This window comes from Siphateles boraxobius, unplaced genomic scaffold (genome assembly GCF_051911475.1).
Source record: "Siphateles boraxobius isolate OS27281-9 unplaced genomic scaffold, OSU_SipBor_1 22, whole genome shotgun sequence".
NCBI lineage: Eukaryota > Metazoa > Chordata > Actinopteri > Cypriniformes > Leuciscidae > Siphateles > Siphateles boraxobius.
In genome coordinates, this window is record NW_027508833.1 from 24,511,311 (window position 1) to 24,532,400 (window position 21,090).

At 36.5% G+C, this 21,090-nt stretch overlaps 2 long non-coding RNA genes across 3 annotated transcripts in view; both read left to right on the forward strand.

Annotated features, from left to right (window-relative positions):
• Positions 1-21,090, forward strand: part of LOC143746943 (uncharacterized) — a 69,580-nt gene that overhangs the window by 41,825 nt on the left and 6,665 nt on the right. The window contains exons 3-5 of one of the 2 annotated variants that reach the window (XR_013206636.1): positions 3,406-3,468; positions 8,724-8,760; positions 12,329-12,444. This is a non-coding gene — a long non-coding RNA (uncharacterized LOC143746943). Of the gene's footprint in view, positions 1-3,405; positions 3,469-8,723; positions 8,761-9,108; positions 9,137-12,328; positions 12,445-21,090 lie in introns of those variants that run through there. The other variant, XR_013206635.1, reaches the window with a different exon arrangement.
• Positions 9,140-10,898, forward strand: LOC143746942 (uncharacterized). The gene is made up of 2 exons (XR_013206634.1): positions 9,140-9,383; positions 9,475-10,898. It is a non-coding gene; the product is annotated as an uncharacterized LOC143746942 (long non-coding RNA).

The following is a 21,090-nucleotide window of genomic DNA, read 5'->3' on the forward strand; positions in this document are numbered from 1 at the left end:
ATAGCTGTTTTTACGACAGAAATTTCTTATTATTGCTGTTAACATAACTGTTGCAAATAAATATAGCCTACATTTTATATAAAAAAGTTTTTAAAATATGCGTTATATATCTGTGTGTGAGTGTCTCAACTTTAAAACTTGCTCTCTCATCTTTGGACCCTGCATTACCAAACATTTATTATGAAACTTATTTAAACAGATCATGACACAATGTGTGTAGCTGATGTATAGATTAACATCTTACCCTCATGTTCTTTTTCTCTATCTTTTTTTTTTCCAGCTCATTGTTAACTCTTCTTTTCTCATTTGTATTTGGATGACATTGAACATATTGTAGGCTATACAGTTATATGCCATACACATGTAATCTCTTGCAAAAAAAAGTTAAAAAAGTAAAAAAATAAATAAAATAAAAAAGGAGACTTTGAGGTATAAGCACGTCCCAGCCGGGTTCGTCACTTATTGGGGTCCCCTGGAAACATTTCCGTTGTGTTCTGTTCTATTTGCAGCGCATTTCTGTATTTGGTTGTGTTGTGAGTATTTGGAGCACCCATGGGTTGCAAAACGGATGAAGATGTTTTCTTAATTTGCGAGTGTTTTTCTATTTGCATGTGTTTTCTTCAGTTGCAGCGAGTTTAAGCTCTTTCGGCCACCGTTTGTGATTCATCACTGACATAGAGCACAATTAATTGTATTGTAGCTACTTTTATTTAGCACATATCAATGTATAACTGTCCCAGGCAGTTTCACAAAAAAAAAACATGGCTGGTGACAATGAGGCATTTATGACCTGATTTGGACAAGTCTTTGTGAAAGGAACTGGTTTCCATCATTTATCATAGCAGAATTTCAACATTAAATGTAAACTACTCTTTTGAAAGTGTTTAGTATTCAGAAGCTCTTTCCAGAGGATGAAGTAACGGTTTTACCATAAAGTAATTTTCCATGGGTCCATCAGTTTGTTTGGTGTATTCAAATGTAAAGTTAACAAAATGCTTCCAAGTGAAAAATTAAAAACATGCTCAAAATTAATTTGGAAACTTTTTTTAAATTAAGCAATAGGACAGGAAAAGTCATTAAGTGCTGTCATTTTCCTTCTTTTACCAAAGAATAATCTGTGAAGTTTTGTTGGAAAAGTCAAATTGTGCACACATGCACCAAACAGAATGATCAAAATACATCAAAAAATAATTTCTTCATTGCCAGGCGTCCCTCACTTCAGCAGGAGGCTTCCCGAATTGGCAGTGTGATTGTTAGGGAAGAGGGGAGCATCGCTTTGTGGGAGCCCTTCGGTCAGAATTTGAGGCGAGAGAATCCGATAGGCAGATCATGACCCTCCCTAGATGATTAGTATCCAGATCTCAGAGGACTATGGGAATGTTGGTCCCCAGTCTGGCAAAAAATGTTTTTTATATAAATGCAATCCAACAATCCTTCACCGATGAGAGTGTGTTAATTAGAAGTCACTTTATTGTGCATTGTTCTGTTTCTGATCCAAGTACCAAAGGATCCAAGACAAAATCCTGGCATGTGTGGTCTGGTTGAGGTCAAAATCCCTTTTTCATGGATTCCCATGTGGCATGAGAAGATAGAAGTTCAAGCCAAGTGCATTAACTTATGCATCTAAATTATCTGCGCATTGTTTAGTCAAATGATCAACATATCAGTTTATTATTCAAAATATCAATATTTTGGAAGCTACTTTGAAATTGTACTTTTCTGAGACATAAGCTAGTTATTATCATATATAATATATATTTGTATGTATTTATTATGTTTTCTGCTATTTCATTTGACTTAATCTAATAGTATAATACAATATATTATTTTTAAAGCTTAATTTCAGTAAATGAAAATATTTTAATAGTTTATAGTTTAATAATGGTTTCCAGCATCCATTGCAAGGGACTGGATTGTTGTAAAATATCTGCATAGGTTCACTAAAATAAAAATAATTTTATATGAAATTCGTATGCAATTATATGAATTTATATGAAAGTTTGCATGAGATAGAGGACAGAGTGCACATAGATTTTTACCCCACTACTGAAAAGTATATTTCAGTTTTACAAATGTAAATGTGTTTAAAGGAAATTCTGTTTGTGCATAAATAATAAATAAAACACATATATTTAACTTCTTCCTACAGGACGGAAATCAAAAGCATTTAAGGCTCCACGTTGCGCGAATCACACATCCAACTGTAGGCCATTTTCTTAGTTCTGCAGGCATCACATTACCGGTAATAACATTTCTGGTGTAATCATGCATATATAGTTTTTCTTCCCTCAGACGGGATGGAGTTGTTGGAGCTAATATATTCAGAGTCAGACCAACTGCCGTTCGTAAAGGGAAAAAAAAGAGACTTGGTTGAGTAACCGTAATAATTGGAAAATTATTTTGATAGCCTGAAACAATCTAATATATTACTGAATTTTATTAAAATAATATCAAATCAAATTAACTGCTATTCCATAATGAATTAGGTAACAAGGTAGGCAGATATTAATCGTCCTTCCCTCCCTGGGGCCAAGAGAGGAACGAGGAAGAGGGGGCAGGGTTACCAAGCCGGCTTTTGCGGCTTGTTAGAAGTCGGCAGAAATCAGTTGGGAAACTCCTTTAGGAAATACATGTTTGAAATACACACTTTCTTCATCTGTAGTATAAACTTTCTGGAGGGTATGTTGTGAAGCTCAGTGCATCAATGGAGAGATTTAGCCCCGCCCACATTCACTCATTCTCATAAATGATTGACTGATTTAGGAATGCCTATTCATCAGGCAAAACTCTGTAATAATCTTGGCGTGCCACAGCTTCATCCCATGGTGCTGCTCTCTTTAGTCTGTTTTGCGTTGCCACATAGGGGGCTTCAGACTATACATCTGGACTGTTGATTTTAATCAGTGCCAGGTCTCTGCTTTGAAATTGTAATCAGATGCTTTACTTGGCTATGCCAGACACTTTTAATGCATCAACCCCAATGCCAGGTCCGTTCATAAGCTTGCAAGGCTCCTGTAATTGTAGTGTGCCAATCAATTATAGCACATGTATGGTGCTCTTCCAGTAAAAAAAAACAAGCTGATACCCATAGCATTCCAAACCATGGCACTATAATCTGGTTTTGCAGAACCTCTTATGGGGTTAAACAGACCTGATTGATTGGGGTGGGGGACTCCAGAGCCCCTGCGTTAAAAGGCAGCGAGGAACTACGGCCATGATGCTGAGCTATTTTAATGAAAGTGAATAATAAGACAGCAGAGCCAATAAGTGCCATTTACTTCTAATCCCTCGAACTTAATAGTCATGAGTTAGGCATGTGCTCTGTTCCAAAAACCTAGTGAGTTGCTGACAGATGTATCGTGACCCAAAAGCTAAGTTCTAAGTTTGCTTGTATCCTTTTTACAGAAGAAAATCACAGAATATATCGCGGCACGATGGGTGACACAATAAATCAAGATGGTGGACGAGGCGAGGGAAAAATTTGTACATATTTATATTTCATTCAGTGCTGAAAAGTATCTATGAAATAGTTCAGTGTAATTAAAAATAGATTGTTTTGCCTGATATTTGAGTGTGCTCTGTATCATATTGTTTGCATAGCAACATGCTACTGTCAAACTCTTTAGTCCTGTAGAAATCAGTTGCTAGTTGCAATACCAGTGTGCAATGCTATTTGTTACCTATTTGGAGTATTCCAAATTGGTCACTTATGAAGTTCCAATCCAATCTCACAGCAATTCGTATGTATTTTACAAGGTGGCTAATTTAAATGAATTACATTTGCAATTAGATTAGATTTTTGCTCAATCGCACGTATTTTATGAGTTGCCCAATTTGTAGGAATTCGTACGAATGACCTACCCCTGACCCCGAGTGAGGTCGTACGGATTTGTATGAATGGGTAAAATGCTGCCTTAGATGTAAGCAGTCTGTAGTAAGGCAGCTTACTAGGTTTTGAAACCGAACTGTTGTTTTGAAAATCTATGTATTTTTGGTATATATAAATTCACTTTAACTGTATTTCAGTAGTAGCTCTACATTTTGACCAATTGCTGGCCCAATAGACTTGCACTTATCAAGGTGTCAAGGTTTGGTTAGTTAGTGTGGTTTAGTTAGCCCCTGCTGGTAGGTGCTGTAACTACAACATCTGGTTCTCAAAAGCACTTTTCTCTATTGACAGCTATTCAAAAGTAGCCGTATATTCTGCATTCAATATTCTGCATAATTATTGTTGCAATATTTTACATTCTGTATTCAATATTGAATATTTAGCTTATTATACATGCTGACCCTTTTAAACAGAAGTGTTCAATTATTTTTGAAAGAAATTAATTATTTTTGGCAAGGATGCATTAAATTGATAAAAAAGTGACAGGTATAACATTTATAATGTAACGAAATATATATATTTCAAATAAATGCTGTTCTTGTAAACTTTTTATTCAGCAAATAATCCTGCATATTAAGCAGCACAAATGTTTTCAACATTGATAATTAGAAGAAATGTTTCTTGAGGATTAAATCAGCAAATTATAATGATTTTCATGTGACTCTGAAGACTGAAGTAAGGGCTACTGAAAATTCAAATTTGCCACCACAGTAATAAATAACTTTTTCCAACATAAAGGGGTCATGACATGTTTTTTTTTTTTTTTTTTTTTATCAGGTTCCCTTAGGTGCAATTATAGTATTACTATAGTTTTTTTGGACAAAAACCTTTTAAAATTGAGTGATTTAAGACCTTTTCCCACCCTGTTTCCCATCCTCTGATTCAAACAGTCTGTTTTGGGGGTGTTTCCCCTTTTAGATTTCAGTGTTAACGCCCACTGTTATGATTGGCTAACGTCAGTGCTTATACATAAATTATTAATACCCCCTAGACAGAACATGTGCGGATTCTGCGGAACTGTTTACATTAGTAGTGGGTGCTGCCGATTGCTCTTGCAATGATACAACCCTATATGTTTGAGCTGAAATCAGATGAGGAATCAGAAGAAAATTAACCATCACCAGACATCCCAAGTCTCCCGGAATTTCTGGGAGTCTCCCGCATATTGATAGCGGCTCCCTGATGCCCGCAAAGTAGTTCAAATCTCCCGGAATCTAGAGCTTGCGAGCTCCAAACCGTGTAGCGCGCGCACGACAGAGAGGGAGAGAGCGAGAGACCTTGCGTGTGTGTACAAATGTGCGCATGTGTGCCTCTCGAAGCGCGTGTAACACTGAGCAACTATTCACACAACTTTAAGTGTGCTTTAGATAGAGAGCACTACTGTAGAATGGTTTCTCACCAACCTGATGAGACCAAAGTACTTCCCGACTGTGTCACTTTGAAACATCGGCACATTCCACCACTGCGATTAAATTTTGTCATACTAAAAGCCTGGTGCGAATAAGTAACTTCTCAAAACTGTAAGCGTGTTTCATGATTGATGTGTCTCCAATGTGGACAAATGTATCTACGTGCATGTGAAGACGTGAGTCGGAAAGAAGAAAAGGCGGTATCGTTTTGGCACAGGAATCAGCACCCTTGACACCTATGCGGCGGCTCTTCCTATACCTGACCTGAAAATGAAGGGGGAAACATTTTTTATTTTTGATTACTAATTATTTGGAGGGTTTTATGGCTTTATTTTGACTGTCACAGTCAGTGGGGAGAGAGGGATTAGGGTCCTTAGGGGGGAAGAGGAAGGAGATGAGAGGCAGGCAGAGGAGGACAGCTAATTTTTGATCCAAGGGGTGCTTTGCAGGCCAGGGGGGTGACAGCTGCACTGTCTTTAGCCCGGATTTGAATTTGAATTCTATCTAACGATGCAGCGACGCACGGACTTGGCAGGGCAGTCTGGTAATCTTCTTGACACAAATGCCTGGGCTTTTCTTGTGTGCCCTCACAGAGATTTGAGTAATTAAAGTTAAATTGAAGGAATAAAAAATATCCTTCTTGTACTGAGGCTGTCTTGCTAATGCCAAGTGTGAATAGTCAGGGTTGTCCTTAGAACTATAATCCCAAATGCTATTTCTCCTGTAACGTGGAACTGCCATATTTTTTTTTTCTTACATTTTATTCATATTTTGGTGAGCTCCAAAAGACAGCGATAAGGGACGGCAGCAGTGCTTTCATCTTACAGACATCTTTTTGGAAAGATGGGAAGATGGGAAAACAAGACGAAAAATGAAAGTTGCAAATGTTAGTGGTCGTAAAATATTGTTCATACCTGGTGGAATCGCATAGGATTTAATCCTTAACCCAAAGACAACAACTGTAGTGATGAAGCTTTTTTTGGATTTCTAGATGCTTGTAGACCTTTTTAATTTGAATTACTTGGGTGTGTATAATTTGGATGTGATTGACTGATATGTGTCAGTAATTCAACAGTTGTTTCACAGCAGAAATTGCAGTTTTAAGTGAGTAAGCCCCACATCCTTAAGCATAAATTAATTCTAAACCAAAACTAAATAGAAAATCAACATTAGCAGATGCAGTCTAGATTTTAGGCTCTGTTTGATTGGTGCAGATTTTATGCAGAGCTGCACAGATCAATTAAACTTTATTAACTGCCTATTATTTTGCTAAAATAATATTTACACAATGTGTGGAGGCAGGGCTTGTAAGACAGGAAGTGTTGAACCATTCAAAGCCGAGAGAGAGAGATTATACTTTAACACGCCCACATCACACACAATATTTTAATGCTCTCTCTGAACACTTTTACGCACACTTTTACTGAAAATGCTTTAACACACTCGCCTCAAATGCACTGTAAAAATACTATAACACATGTTTCTCGCACACATAAAAAACTGGAACACATGCTTCTAAAAAAAATAAAAAAAAATACACACACTCATATATCACACACTGGGGATATTTTAATAACTGTTACACATAATATAAAACTTTAATGTTCACTACACTCCAGGAATACTTTAAGAAACCCCACTTGCACAGTTACACAGGAATCCAGGACTAGCTACAACTCAGGCTATATCTTAAAGTAAATACTTTTTTATTTTTTTTAATAATACCAGGGTGGAGCAAGTTTCACATGTGTTTTTTTTATTTTTTTTTATTTATTCATTTTGTTTATTTATATATTTATTTGTATACTCTTATTTATTACTTATTTAATATGTGTTGGGCAAAAACAGATTTTTGCTGTTGTATTGTCTATATCTTGCTGGAATGACTATAATGGGCTGTCTGTAATTTTGGCCAGATACTATTGTGAGAACTTACCCTTTATGGTGTGACAACAACATGCTTTGCTATCAAACTTCAACATATGTCCAGTGACCTATATCCCTTAATAATAATGAAACAGTTATTTTTTGTCACCAAGACTTTAGGTACAGTATATGCTCAAAAAGAAATATATAATTTTTTATATACCTACATTGAGAAATACTCACCAGAGTAAGACGTGTGACAACTAACCCTTGTCACTCTTGAAAACAAAATATTTACTGTAAAACGAAATGGTTCACAACATTTCACCTTATTGTTCAGTTACACAAAAGTTGTAGGTTCAGTCTACCAACAAAATAATTTAATTTGGCACAGTGCTTGTTGTAAATTCAGATGTGTGAATTAAGCCTAATGCATAAATACATTGCAGTCTCAATTGCATGTGTGCTCCAGTATAAGTATGTGCTTTTACAATCATTTTAATCACAGGTTAAAACAAGCCTTTAACCACAGGTTGATTCAATGTGCTGCTTTTACATTAAACATACAAGTAAGAGTCAATGAGAGTTTTGTTGAGCCAAATGTTAAGAACCGGAGTAAAACAATAACTTTTTATTGAATTGGAGAATCGCTTTTAAGTAAAAGCATTTTCTCACTATAGGGCTCAGGCATTGATGTAAAAACACACTTGATTTACATTTTACTAATGATGTAGTACCATAATCGAACAGCAAACATGTTGTTTTGCAGCTTCCAAGTAAAGACTTTCCAGAAATGTTTTACTATTGTTTGCCAAAATGTGTGATGTTACACAGTGCATGGGAGTGTGTGAAAAGTGCATATCTGTGGCTTATGATTTTCAAAAAAGTTTTGAGTTCAATTGCATGCAAATAAGACCCAAAACTTGAAATGACTGTGCATGTAGCTCTGAAGGTGGGTTAGTGTAAAGGAAGTGTCACTGTCATTCTGAAGTTTCAGGTGTGCAGACATAAAGGTTATAGGTGAAAAACCTCAAGTTAGTTACTTGATGGGAAATGATCTCTGTTACAATGAGAATGCCAAAGGGCACAGGTTCAACCTCTGGAAAGAGGATAACAATGTAAAATGTGAGGTACTGTCATTAGAAGTGTTGGTGTGTTGTTTGTCTCCTAATCCGTATCTTTCACTTATTTTATAAAATTTATTGTAAAATCTACAAGATAGTCAATTCTGTCATCATTTACTAACCTTCACGTCGTTCCAAACATATATAGAGGAGACATTCTGAACACTGTGGTGGTCTCACTTTTCTTCTGTTTTGTGTGAGAAATTGTTATTCATTGATAATCTCACTTTCAGTGAATTGCTAACTGATGTTACCAGACCTTTGAGTCAGTGAATTGAACTTGAGAACCCGAAAAGAATGATTTGTTCACAAAACAGACAGTGCTACTGCTCCTATGAACGCTAGGGTGGACGTCAAGATTTTCAGTGATTATTGATTTGAATATCTGTCTCTTTTTCAGACAGTTCACACATTTTCCTCTTTTGTCTTCCACAGATGAAAGAAAATCCTAAGGGTTTGAAGCGACAAAAGGGTGAGTAAAGAAGGGTAGAATTTTCTTTATTTGGTTAGCTATCCCTTTAAAACGAATTTTCTGTAAATTTAACTTGAATGTATCTCTTTTGTCCTCTTTTATTGGCAGATGATTTTGCTTGCATTAGGGAATTTTTTTTAAATTCCTAAACATTCCTAAAACAAATCGAATTAATTACCTTACAATGGCATAACACAGTTTTTCTGTTTTTTTTTTGCAGTTTTCATCATATTCTCATGTTTAGTATTTGAAGTTAGCAGTGTGTGTGTGTGTGTGTGTGTGTGTGTGTGTGTGTGTGTGTGTGTGTGTGTGTGTGTGTGTGTGTGTTTGTGTGTGTGTGTGCACCAGTCATGCACCTTCCAGGCCGCCCACAGCACACCGCAATCGCACTCTCTCATGCATGATGTTGCGGAGCAATGTGGCGAAAATGGACACCGTAACTTCAGAGCACATTGGTTTTCATAACAGCTCTGCTCATAATTGGTAAATATAAGAGGAATTAAGTTCTCCAGCTGCCATCTGGGTTATCATAATAGAATAAAGACTGGCAAGAAATTAACCTGCTTCTAAAACGCGGACATGTTGACGTGTCTCAAGTGGAGCAACCGCACTTCGATTTGAGGGTGAGAGATGCGAAGAATAAAATGTCATAATGGAAATTCATCATGCAGCCTTCAGCCTGATTCTTACCCGAGACACCTTTTTCCCTTTAAGTTTACAGGGGCCTATTGCCTGGGGCATAATACCTCTGAAATTACTGCATAGCTGTCTTCTCAGTAACCACAGAATGGAGAAATGTGGGAGGCTGGGCAACAAGACGTGCATTGTAACCCCTTCAATAGCTCAGCACCTCCTGTGTCACAGCGTACAAAAAGGACAGCGGTGTGTGTGTGTGTGTGTGTGTGTGGAAAGAGGCCCAAGTTTACCTGGTCTGCGGCTGTAGACACCACGGCAGCCAAGAAGCATCAGGAGGCAACGGAGCATGACAGGCCCCACATCAAAGCCCAAGCACCACACCTTGATCCAGACCCCCCACCCCACGCCCCACGCCTCCTCCCGTCAGGACACACCTGACAGAGGGGCCACCCCGCGCCTTCAAAGCGAGACTGAGAGACACGAGACACAAATAAACGTCTAGACACTTTCTCTTACAGTGACCTAATGGTGTGGAATTTTTGCTCCCTTTGCACCTTATCTCTGTCGAGAGAGTAGAAACAACGTGATTGATTTGGGAAGTGTCAGAAGACTCCAGGATTCCCCCACCCACCCCACCCCAACCCTCTGAGAAGAACAATTGAATTGCTAATGTGGTAGAGGAGTGAAATCTCTGTGTGTGGGTAATTTGAGTAAGAAACTTGGGTGTTCAAATCTGTTTAGTTATATATATATATATATATATATATATATATATATATATATATATATATATATATATATATATATATATCTGTTTTAGTCCAAACAAATATGCTTAAAAAAAGGAATGCGTTCAATACTGGTAAAGCTCTATCAGCAGTATTTGTGGCACAATGTCAAATACCACAGAAAATGACGTAATGGTATATATACTGTAGAAGATTATTTCACCAGAGGGATGGTTAGGACAGCTTTACTGCTCAAACAATTAACTATTTGAATTCACTTTTATGCTTTTAAAACGTCTAAAACATTAGTGCTATTTTCTTTAATCATACTGTAAGTGCATTATATAAGCAACCACAATTTAGCTTTTTAAAAGAAATAAAGGCATACATACATACGCATAGATGCCTACATACATACATACATTCATTCATACAGAGCGACCAATCAAAATAACTTTGTGGTAATTGACGTTACACCACAAATGCTGATAGAGCTTAACCCTACTAAACCTTGAAGATTTTCTTTAATGAATCCTAAACCCATATTCAGCAGTCATGTAAATGTGGTTCAAAACATCCTCAGACAAAACATGAAAACATTTTTCTTTCCTCCTACATTCAAAAACTTCTAAGAAACATTTGGCTTAATTTCTTGTGTCTTTGCGGTAGCTTATTTGAATATTTCCACTGATCTAAATGGCTCACAGGGTTGGATCAGAATGTTTTCAATACATACCTGTCTGGAGTAATTAATTATATTTGTTAAAGCCTTCAGCCAAAGGTGTTTTTTTTTCTTCGTTCAGACGTTTGCTTGTCTTAGCACCTCTCGCCACCCAGTGTTAGGAGACAGATTTAATTGCCACATGAAAGCCACACAAAAGAGAGCTCAGTCTCCTCATAAACAGAAGCCACACCTAGCAGGGGAATAGTTTCACCTTTGAAAAAAATCTGTCCACACTGTAATTAAAGAGAAAGGGTTCCACAGAGTAATCTGACTTTATACTGCTGACTGTTGATGGAATGATGTTCAACCAAGAATGCAAATAAGTAATTCTTGGCCAAAATAATGAGAACATGGTTATTTGCTAGATCCCAACTAATTAAATATGAAAACTCTACCTTTCTCTTCATACACCAAAACATTGGGTCATTGGAGAGCCATTGTGGGTGATGTGGACAATCATAAAGTCACCTATTTATTATTATTTATATAGTTTCGATAGTTCAACTGGTAGAGCATTGTATTGATTATATGCACTGGAGGCAAGTTGTTGAGAACCCAAATGCAATTTATTAACAAAACGTGATCAAAAATCAAACAAAGGCATGAAACTGGAAACTCAAAACAAGAACATAGACAGGAAACTTTGAATACTTGACAAAGATGGGCAAAAATTAGGGCTTAAATACACAGACTAATTACAAGACAAGGGACACATGTGAACAATGATCAGACAATTAACCAATGACAAGACACATGGCATGATCACATGACAGACGGGAATCACATGACAAGATGACGCGACAAGCATGTTGCTACACTCAACAAATTGTTTTTGATTGTTTTTTGTTTGCCGTGTTTTACACTTAATATCTAAAGAGATCCTTAAAACATGTTTTTAACTTGCTTATAACAAAAACCTGCCAATGCAATAAGACACAATACACGTGTATTAAAGTTTCATTATTTAGAAAAAAGTCTTATCAAATGCAGTCTTGAGTAAATGTATCTTGTTGTTAGTATTTTTAGATATTTTAACTGGAAAACAAGTAGAAAAAGACTAAACCTTTATTTTTATGCAATGTAGCAACACCAAGGTCATGGGTGTGATTCCCGCAAAATGAAGATTTCTACATTGAATGCACATTAAGTTGCTTTGGATGAAACAGTCAACCAAATGCATTAGTGTAATTGTCACGTCTGATTATTCGTCTCAGAGTTAAACATTTCACAATGGGTAGGACAGATGTAAAGAATGTTAAAACCCACCAAAGTGCTGTGATAAAGGGTAAATATTGCTGGATTTAGTGCTAAAGTTCTGATAACCCTGCTTTATCACCTTTTTGCGCAGGACTCTGCATAAGACAGATTGAGGATGACTACCTTGCTCTTATCAAACCATTTCTTTTCCTTAAGACTTCTCTTAGGAAGTAACCCTAGATGCTCTGTAATACAATGGAGCTTTCCTGCTCTCTTTGTCCAGGGGATTGTGGAATGCCAGCGGAGGGCACGGAGTGAACAGTGAGGGCAGGGGAACATGAAAAGGTCTGCTCTGCTGGGACTGGCACTCTCTGGCTCTGCGGCGGAATAAAAGCGACGGTAAGGATTAGAGAAGCGTTCCTCAGCTTGTGGGATAAGCTCAACTTCCACACTTCAGGTAACACTTTTTTTAAATACAGGGGGCTTTGGAAAAATAATGATAGACAATCTGGTCCTCCAAAAAAGAGAACATTTAATTTAGGCTTAGAACACAACGTGTCCGACCGTTGAGATTGGTCAACGGCTGCAGAAACAGAATCTAAATTTGGGACCTTAAACTGTCAAGAAGCACATAAGGATGACAGGTGGAATTTAATGCAAATGTCTCTATGAGACTTAATTCAACAGATTATATAAGTGACACAGGGTCACCTAATCTCTAAGAGGATGAATCCTTTTAAACGAAGGAGACAAGCTGGTAGAATGTTCCCAATGAAAGGCTTTCAAACCCAATACTGTTTCAGAAGGACACAGTAGTCTCACCCAGTCCCAGCCTCAGGGTTCGGATTGCTATCTGATCAAGTATGCACTCTCCATTTACACTTGGCCACATACATATATCTATGCAACACAGTCTCATGACAGTGCGTATCTATACCACGAATGTTATTTCTCGTGCCATTTATACGCCAAAAATGTTTTTTTTGCATGTATATGCTATACTCTGAAATCCCCTTGGGTAGGATTAGGGGAAGGGGGGGAGGGGGTGCGTGCGTATTACACGCCATAAAGTGCGTATCATATGCACGCGGAAACTGCGTATCATATACATACAAAAACTCTTTTAGGCGTATAAATAGCATGATAAATAACATTAATTGAACTGATACGCACTTTCATGAGATCTGGCTCATCTATGTGAGACGTACCGGTATATAAATCTGTCTTCTACCCCTCATGTGTTACATTTTCTATTGACACTCTTTATACCCCATATGGCAAGTTTATGTGGTCTTTATGCATAGTGTCTTGTATGCATCTCAAACCATCTCCTGAAGTTTCAAACCATCTCAGGTGGTGATTTGAGTGACTGAATCTCAATTGCCTCTCAGACATTTTACATTTGTTTTTTCATTGTTGTATTACTAAAAAGGGATGAAGTGTCCTAGTATAAATAACCCCTCACAACATTTTTGAACTTTTTTTAATGCATATTTAACAAAAGGTTCCAAAGTGATTGGCTGGATTTTAAGTAATTAATTAAGGAATGAAGGAGTTAAGTTTTTATGACTCAGCTGGGTAAGGATATCAAGATATTTCTTATTGTCTTGGTCATCGTGTTGGAGTCCAAGATCATATATTTTCTTGGTCTTGTCATTGATTCATTTGACTCAATTCTCTTCTGGTCTTTGTCTTGACCAGATTTGACCCTCTGTCTAGAGTAGAACTCGATCCTCTTCTTGTCCCAGTCTTGACTCAGAATCGAATGAGCTGGTTTTGACAACGACTCTGTATCCGTGAATAATCCACTTCATCTAAATGTATCTTTTACTTTATCTGCCCATAAATGGTTACTTTAAATATCAGACTGCCCTTTATTGTCTAGTTCTTGACCAAAATAATCCCAGAATATGTTGCACCAAATTATCTGAGGTAGAGGAAGCTGTAGGAAGCATGTTAGGTACTGTGGATTGTAGTGCAGTCTGCGACTGTGTTAGTATGCAAACAACGTGCGTGATTGACTAGGTATAAATCAACGCATCTACAGCAGAAGTTTGTGTGTGTGCGTGTGTGTGTGTGTGTGTGTGTGTGTGTGTGTGTGTGTGTGTGTGTGTGTGTGTGTGTGTGTGTGTGTGCGTGTGTGTGTGTGTGCGCGTGTGTGTGTGTGTGTGCGTGTGTGGAAATCTGGTGGGCTGAGGAAGTCTTGGCTCATCTGCATGGTGAGACAAGTTATCAGAGGGAGCCATGAGTGTCCTGTTCACTCCAGGGACTAAGCAGAACAACAGCCTCGGTGTGACGCATGACTACACTCTGGCACAGCGCAACCGCACTGGGCCTAATCTTGCTGTACCTCCTGATCTACCTCTTCACCCTCTCTCTGGTCATTATCACTTAACAGTTTAGTATGTATCTCAGTGTGCGGGTCCTCGCAATTTACTCTGCCTTCGGCTGCCCTATGCAGTTTAGTGAGGATATGAATCCTGTTGGTTTCAATAAGATAGTGCCAATTTGTTAGCTCAACATGCAAAACCGTAACAGGATATTTGCTGTTACTATTGCTGAACTGCCGAATTTGTTTTTTAAGACTTGGTTTCTTTTGATCTAGGTACATTTATCAGTTCTTAAGATGGAAAACATTTGTTTTGTTTACTTCAAAGAAGATTCCCTTACATATTGGTGGCATAGCCCGTCCCATGAATTAATATGTGACAGCTGCATAGAGCTGATTTTAAGTTTCTCTTAAGTTCCTCAGGATGTTTCGAGGATTTTAAATGCTTGTAAGTGCATGCAGGCATCGGAAGTAACACATTCAAATAATTAGCATGTGTTCTGTTGGTATGAGACAATTTAACAAAGTTTTACTGAAAATACAGCCACTACACTTGAACCTTTGAATGTTTTTATGATACTAAGCATAGTCTCTAAATGAAAATATTATAGCAGGGAACATACCCTGTGGGGTTTGAAAATGTAATCAGTGGTGAACATTATCATATAACTCCCTATTGTTAGAGGCAAAGGTCACCTTAAACTAACCGTACATTAAGCCAGTCTATACACACTGAATATATATATATATATATTTCTTCATAAGTGATTGAAGGAGTTCTGTCATTCTTTACTCACCATGAAGTTGTTTCAGACTTGTTTCTGTTGAACAAAATGAAAATCTAACAAAATTTTATGTGGTTTATGTTACAACAGCAAAAAGAAAAACCCCAAATGAGTTTCAAAGTGTATTTTTCAAGTTGAACACGTTTAGTTGCTTTTTTTGTTTTAACAAAAACCTCACTCAATTTTATTGGTTTCCTAACATCTTTATAATGGTACTGATTGTAAAATGTTGAAAAAAAATATATATATATATATATATTTTTTTTTTTTTTTTGTTGTTGTTGTTGTTGTTGTTGTTGTTGTTTTTTTTGTTTTGCAATGCAAAATTTAAATCATTATTCACTGAAGCTCACAAATATGACACCATTGATTTCTTGGACACACAAAATAACCTATGGTGTTTGATTTTTAAAGGTGTCAAATGGCCTCAAAGTGCAATTTTTTGCAGTCCATTTGACTTACTGTTCTTTTCAGATCTACAGCAAAATTCTTCACTGTTCTTTTTTTTTTGTCTGTTCCTCACATGAAGCTATTGTACTGGTTTCAGAAGACTTCAGAAGAGTATAGTGCACAAGTCGTATGGACCACTTTAATGTTTTTATAGTGATTTTTAATCATTAATGCATTAATCCATCTTTCTACAAATGAAACCCCCGAATAAAAAAAAAATAAAAAAATAAAAACAGCTGTAGAACGACATGAGGGTAAATGAGTAAACGATGACAGAATTTTTGTTTCAGTGTAAACTATTGAAACCTGTTTAGGAATAAATATACTCCCTGATGAGAGACACATGCTGTTTGGTTAGACCTGGTTGTTAAATTACAGAAATGAGTCAGCAAATGTTCTTTCCTCGGTATACTCTCCCTCCCTTTAACAGCATGGTTCTGTTTTGACTGCTGTTCGTATTTGGAAGGTCTGTGTTCACGACAGGAACCTGTTCCAGGTATTTACACACCACCCTGCTGGAATAAATCCAGTGTGATAGTTCGCTCCTCAGGGATGGATTTGATCTCAGACCTGTCATTTCTGGACAGCCCCTGTTTCCATGATCTCTCTATAGCTCCAGGAAGGTTTTAACTTTACGTTATATGAGCAGTGTCTTGCGATGTTCTCTGTAGTAATCTCCATGTTATACGTTTCTCTTGCAAGACACTTAGCACGTTTTTGAGGTTACACAGTGTAATGTGATTTTCTTCAAAATATTAGATGTATAAATATGCAAGGATATATTAATCTTGTACAGGAATGGGGCATTTTACATAACAACTTAATTTCCATCGGCATAATCTTCCGTATTGATTAATGTTATTCCAAGCAGAGGGACATGGCCATTTTAACATTAACCGGATTTATTTTGGATTAGGGCTTAGCTGTCTCTCTGAAAATGTACTAAATAAAAATAAAATATTCAAATAAAACAAGTGTCCCTGGGAATATTAATACCATAAACGTGTATTATGAAGTGTTACATTAATTCCCTTAAAAGGCAAACAGGCTGAAATGTCACATTTCCATGAAAGAAAATCAAGCGAAAATGGAATAAGATTTTCATTAATTTCAATTTAAAATTGGAGCTAACAGTTGATACTTTGAAAGTGATGGAAAATAATATTGTTGAGATATAAATTTGTCTACACAGGAAACCCACAGGCAAAAAGATGTGTTCCTTAAAGGACATTCAGAAATTGTATGATTTTCTTTATATTCCAAGTCTTCTGACGCTTTCTGCAAGGGACAAACCAAATTTTAAATCATTCATGGATATTTTTTCCATCCAGAGAGCTGTTCACTTTAAAACTGTTGCGACCGAGTCATTGAGTCAGTGGGTTGAGCCAGAGTGAAGGAATCAATCCGATACGTGAACAATTAATTCAGTCCCATTTGTGAGCTGAATCAACAGATTCATTGAAAACAACCGACTTTGAAGATTTGGACTCAATTTGTGTGGGACTTTGATATAATAATAATAATAATAATAATAATAAATTATTAAGATATAAAGTCCAAACAAATTGTGTGCACTATTACATTTATATTAATAATATGAAATATACTAAACATAAAATTTATATTTTATATTTTATAATAGTTTTTGGGTGAACTATTCCTTTAAACTATGGACTTACACATCTCATCAAATCCTCAGATCTGACTGTCTGACTGTCTGACCTTGTGTGGTGAGTCTTTAAATTAAGTAAACAGTATCCTGGGTTCATAAATTTGGTGGTGGAATTCCCAACCTCCCCCTCTCTGCCTTTCTCTCTCAGTCTCCTTCTCTTTTTCTTCTCTACTGGCCACAGATTTACTGCAGCAGTAATAACTGTCATGGCAAATGCCTGGTAAAGTGCTGGACAAGGGACCAACAGAAGGAGAGTATTTATCACGGTATTGACTTTCTGACTGTGGTGTCGTGAACTCTTTTGTCATAAACTGGAGCACTCAGAGCGAGCGTGGCGATCGATAAGGGGGAAAACTGCTGTCAGGTTCTCTCCCAGGGAGCATTGCTTTTGTTACAGCCACTTAGGGGGCTGATAAATGCTCTGCTGTGGATAGGCCTCAGCTTCCGTCCACTTGCTGAAGGGACTTCTCATACTATTTTTTTATATCTTAAAAAAAATCTATTTTCTACGGGAATATTCTCTGTTATGAAAGGTTTAGAGAACTAGAATAACAATCATAGAATAGGATTGCGTGCTTTTAATAGCCTTAGATATGAATAGCCGTGCCATTTATTTCTAGCGCTTTTCATTTAATTGAGGATTAACTAATCTCTCAGTCTAAAGCTGCTTTTTAAAACAGAATGTACGGTTTTGGATAAAATGACGCACTAAATAGTATGAGCTTTATTTTTTACAGCTTTATCAAATAATTTAAGACGTCCCTGACAGTCCAAATACTTTGGCATAATGTCTATGATTAATGTGAGGTGTGCAGTGGACGTGGCACTCGCTGAATGGTAAATCAGTGGTGTGGTTATTGATGACAGTGCTGATTAGGGGGTTGGAGAAATGGCTGTGTCTGATTGATGATGACGGAGGGAGTGTTAAACCGCTGACGATAAGCAGACAGACTGCTCGGCCGTGATCTCCAGAGCCCAATCGTATTGTCGGGGTCAGAGGTGGGTCAAGTTTACTTCCCCGAGGGGGACGGCAGCCCTGATATTCCCAAAGTTAACATAACCTTTGACCTCTTCAGACAGGAGAGGCTCCATACCATGCATGAGTTGTAGATAAGCCTCTGCTTACACACAAGTAACAGTTATTTATGCAAAGGAAAAATTTATAAACACCTTGTGGGTTTATCTGCTCTGCAAAATAATTAAAAAAGTATTATTTCTGAAATTAGGTAAAAGAAGCTGTTTTCTCATAAAGATGCCCTCTCTTGTAAAAATGTGTACTGCAGTCTGGACAGCTGGTTGGATGTCAAGAAAATGACATGAAACACTGACATATCTGTGATGACCTCTGACGTCAGAAGTAAGAGAGATGAGCTGGGTATCGAGTTGACAAATTGATGATTGTTAGACTGATTGTTAGAGTCCAAAGCAAGAACAGCTGTTTGTCACTTTAGAAACGTAAAACTCTAATGATACAGCTATGTTATATATAATATGTATGTATGTGCATGCAAATGTGTATGTGTGTGTATATATATATATATATATATATATATATATATGCATGTATGTGTGTATATATATATGTTTACGCACAATATATAATATACTTTTATACCAAATAAATATATTTAGAACACTTACACAAATAAAAAGTTAAAATAATTTATTGGTATGTCCACGTTTTGCTTTAAATGTTACATTTAAGGGCTATGTGATTAATTATGATTTATTTGATTATTTATCTAGCATTTAATAAATTAAAACTATTTATATTTAATCGATTGACAACCTCAAATGGAATACGTTACACATCTGATTATTGATTGATTGACTGACTGACTGACTGACTGACTGATTGATTAATTAATTCATTAATTGAATAAATAAATAAAAAAACTGAAAAAAAGTCAGCACACCAAAGCTCCAAAAATGTATTGGTGGACTTTCACACAGGTAATGTTTTGAGCACGCAGTTTCTTAGCCAGACGATAAAAAAAAAAAAAAAAAATTCCAACATGCCTTAATACTAACAGGTGATTATTTTTGGAGCCTTGGTGTGCCAACTTTTTTCTGTTTTTTATTATTTCCTTTGTCTGTGACACAACTTGAGCATTTTTTTGCTGGTGAAGTGCGTGCTTTAATTGAATAGCCATATCTTTTTCTTTTTGTACAGGTTAAAAAATAAAGAAAGAAATAAAGCTATATGGGAAAAATACCAGTGTTGTTACCGCTGTAGGTAAGTGTTAACAGTTTGGAGTCTGTCATCTACAGTATGTAGGGTGTTTTCTGCAGCTTTGCTGAGTTGCAAGCATTTCAATTCCAGAATATAGGAGGAGTTTACTTTTAATTAGGAGTTAGAGAGGATGTGAAAGTCACATTCTGGGTGAAATGTTATCTGGTTACATTGGTGGCAGAGGTTTCATTTTAGGGTTTAAAGAGAAAATTAACCTCTCCCCAATTAAAGCCTCAATTGTTGAAGAGTGTCATGCCATTTATTCAAGCAGACTGAGCATATTGACAGTTTTAGATGTGTAAATGTCAGGATTAATATGAGGAATACAGGGATAATTAATTTTAGACGAAAACTCAGAACTGAGATCATTAAAGTACATTTAAATTCTGAGCTCGCTGATATAATCAAGACTCTTTATATGAAGATCCTTTTATATAGTTTTCTTAGTTGACTTGCTATTTTAGAGGGAAATTCAACAATCACAAGTTTTCTGTTCAGCTCATGAAAAATGGGGGCAAAAACAAAAGTGTTGCGTTTATAATTTTGTTCAGTTTATATATATATATATATATATATATATATATATATATATATATATAATTTTAATATCGACAAGATGATGTTATCTGAAATATCCTACAAACTATATAATAGTGTTGTCCTCTCATAATCACAGAAAAGCCTCAAGTGAGATGTCCTGGTGTAAATGCATCTGGCTTTCTGTCAATACTATGGAAGAATGTTAGAAGTTCCTTCGGAAAGCCAGTTCCTGGTGCTCGAGTGGGCCCAGCCTGTGACCTGGGATTAGTGTTCAAGTTCATCGGTGTCCAGACAGGTGTGTAATGGCTTGTAATTCTTTCTGAGAGAGGAATGGGGGAAGGGTCGAGACAGACAGAGTGTTGAGCTGCTGAACAGGGGCTGAAAATATGGTGTGGTTCAGTCTGGGCATGCTTCACACATGTGGACTCATTCCACGCTGGGCTAGATCCTCTAAACCTCATAAGGTGTTTTTTTTTAAGCTAATCTACATTGTACTTTAACTATCCGAAAAGTGAAATGCTGCTTTGCAACACAAAATAATGGGACATATTTATAAGTGAAACTTTCATTGAGAGAAAGTGCATTGTGAATTTAGACTGTGACAAGTACTAACATTTTACTAAAATTGACTACTTTATCATTAATAAATACTTGTTAATGTACATTTCTACATATACTAATATATATATTTTTTCATTTCAAGCTGTATAATTAGTCATTAGTTATTGTTTATGTATATATACACACTGTACTACTGTTTAAAAATCTGAGGTCTGTAAGATAATTTTTTTCTTACTCAGGAAGGATGCTTAAATTGATTAAATGTGACAGTAAATACATTTATAATGTTTAAAATTATATTTTAAATGCTGTTCTTTTGAACTTTCATCAAGATTTTGAAAACATAATGTACATTGATTGATTGATTTGTTTATTTAAGTGTCAAACACCATGGTGCCCAGCCCTCATGGGCTTATTAGACACTACAGTAGTAATTTCACCAATATCTCCAAATAGCCACGTGACATAACACAAA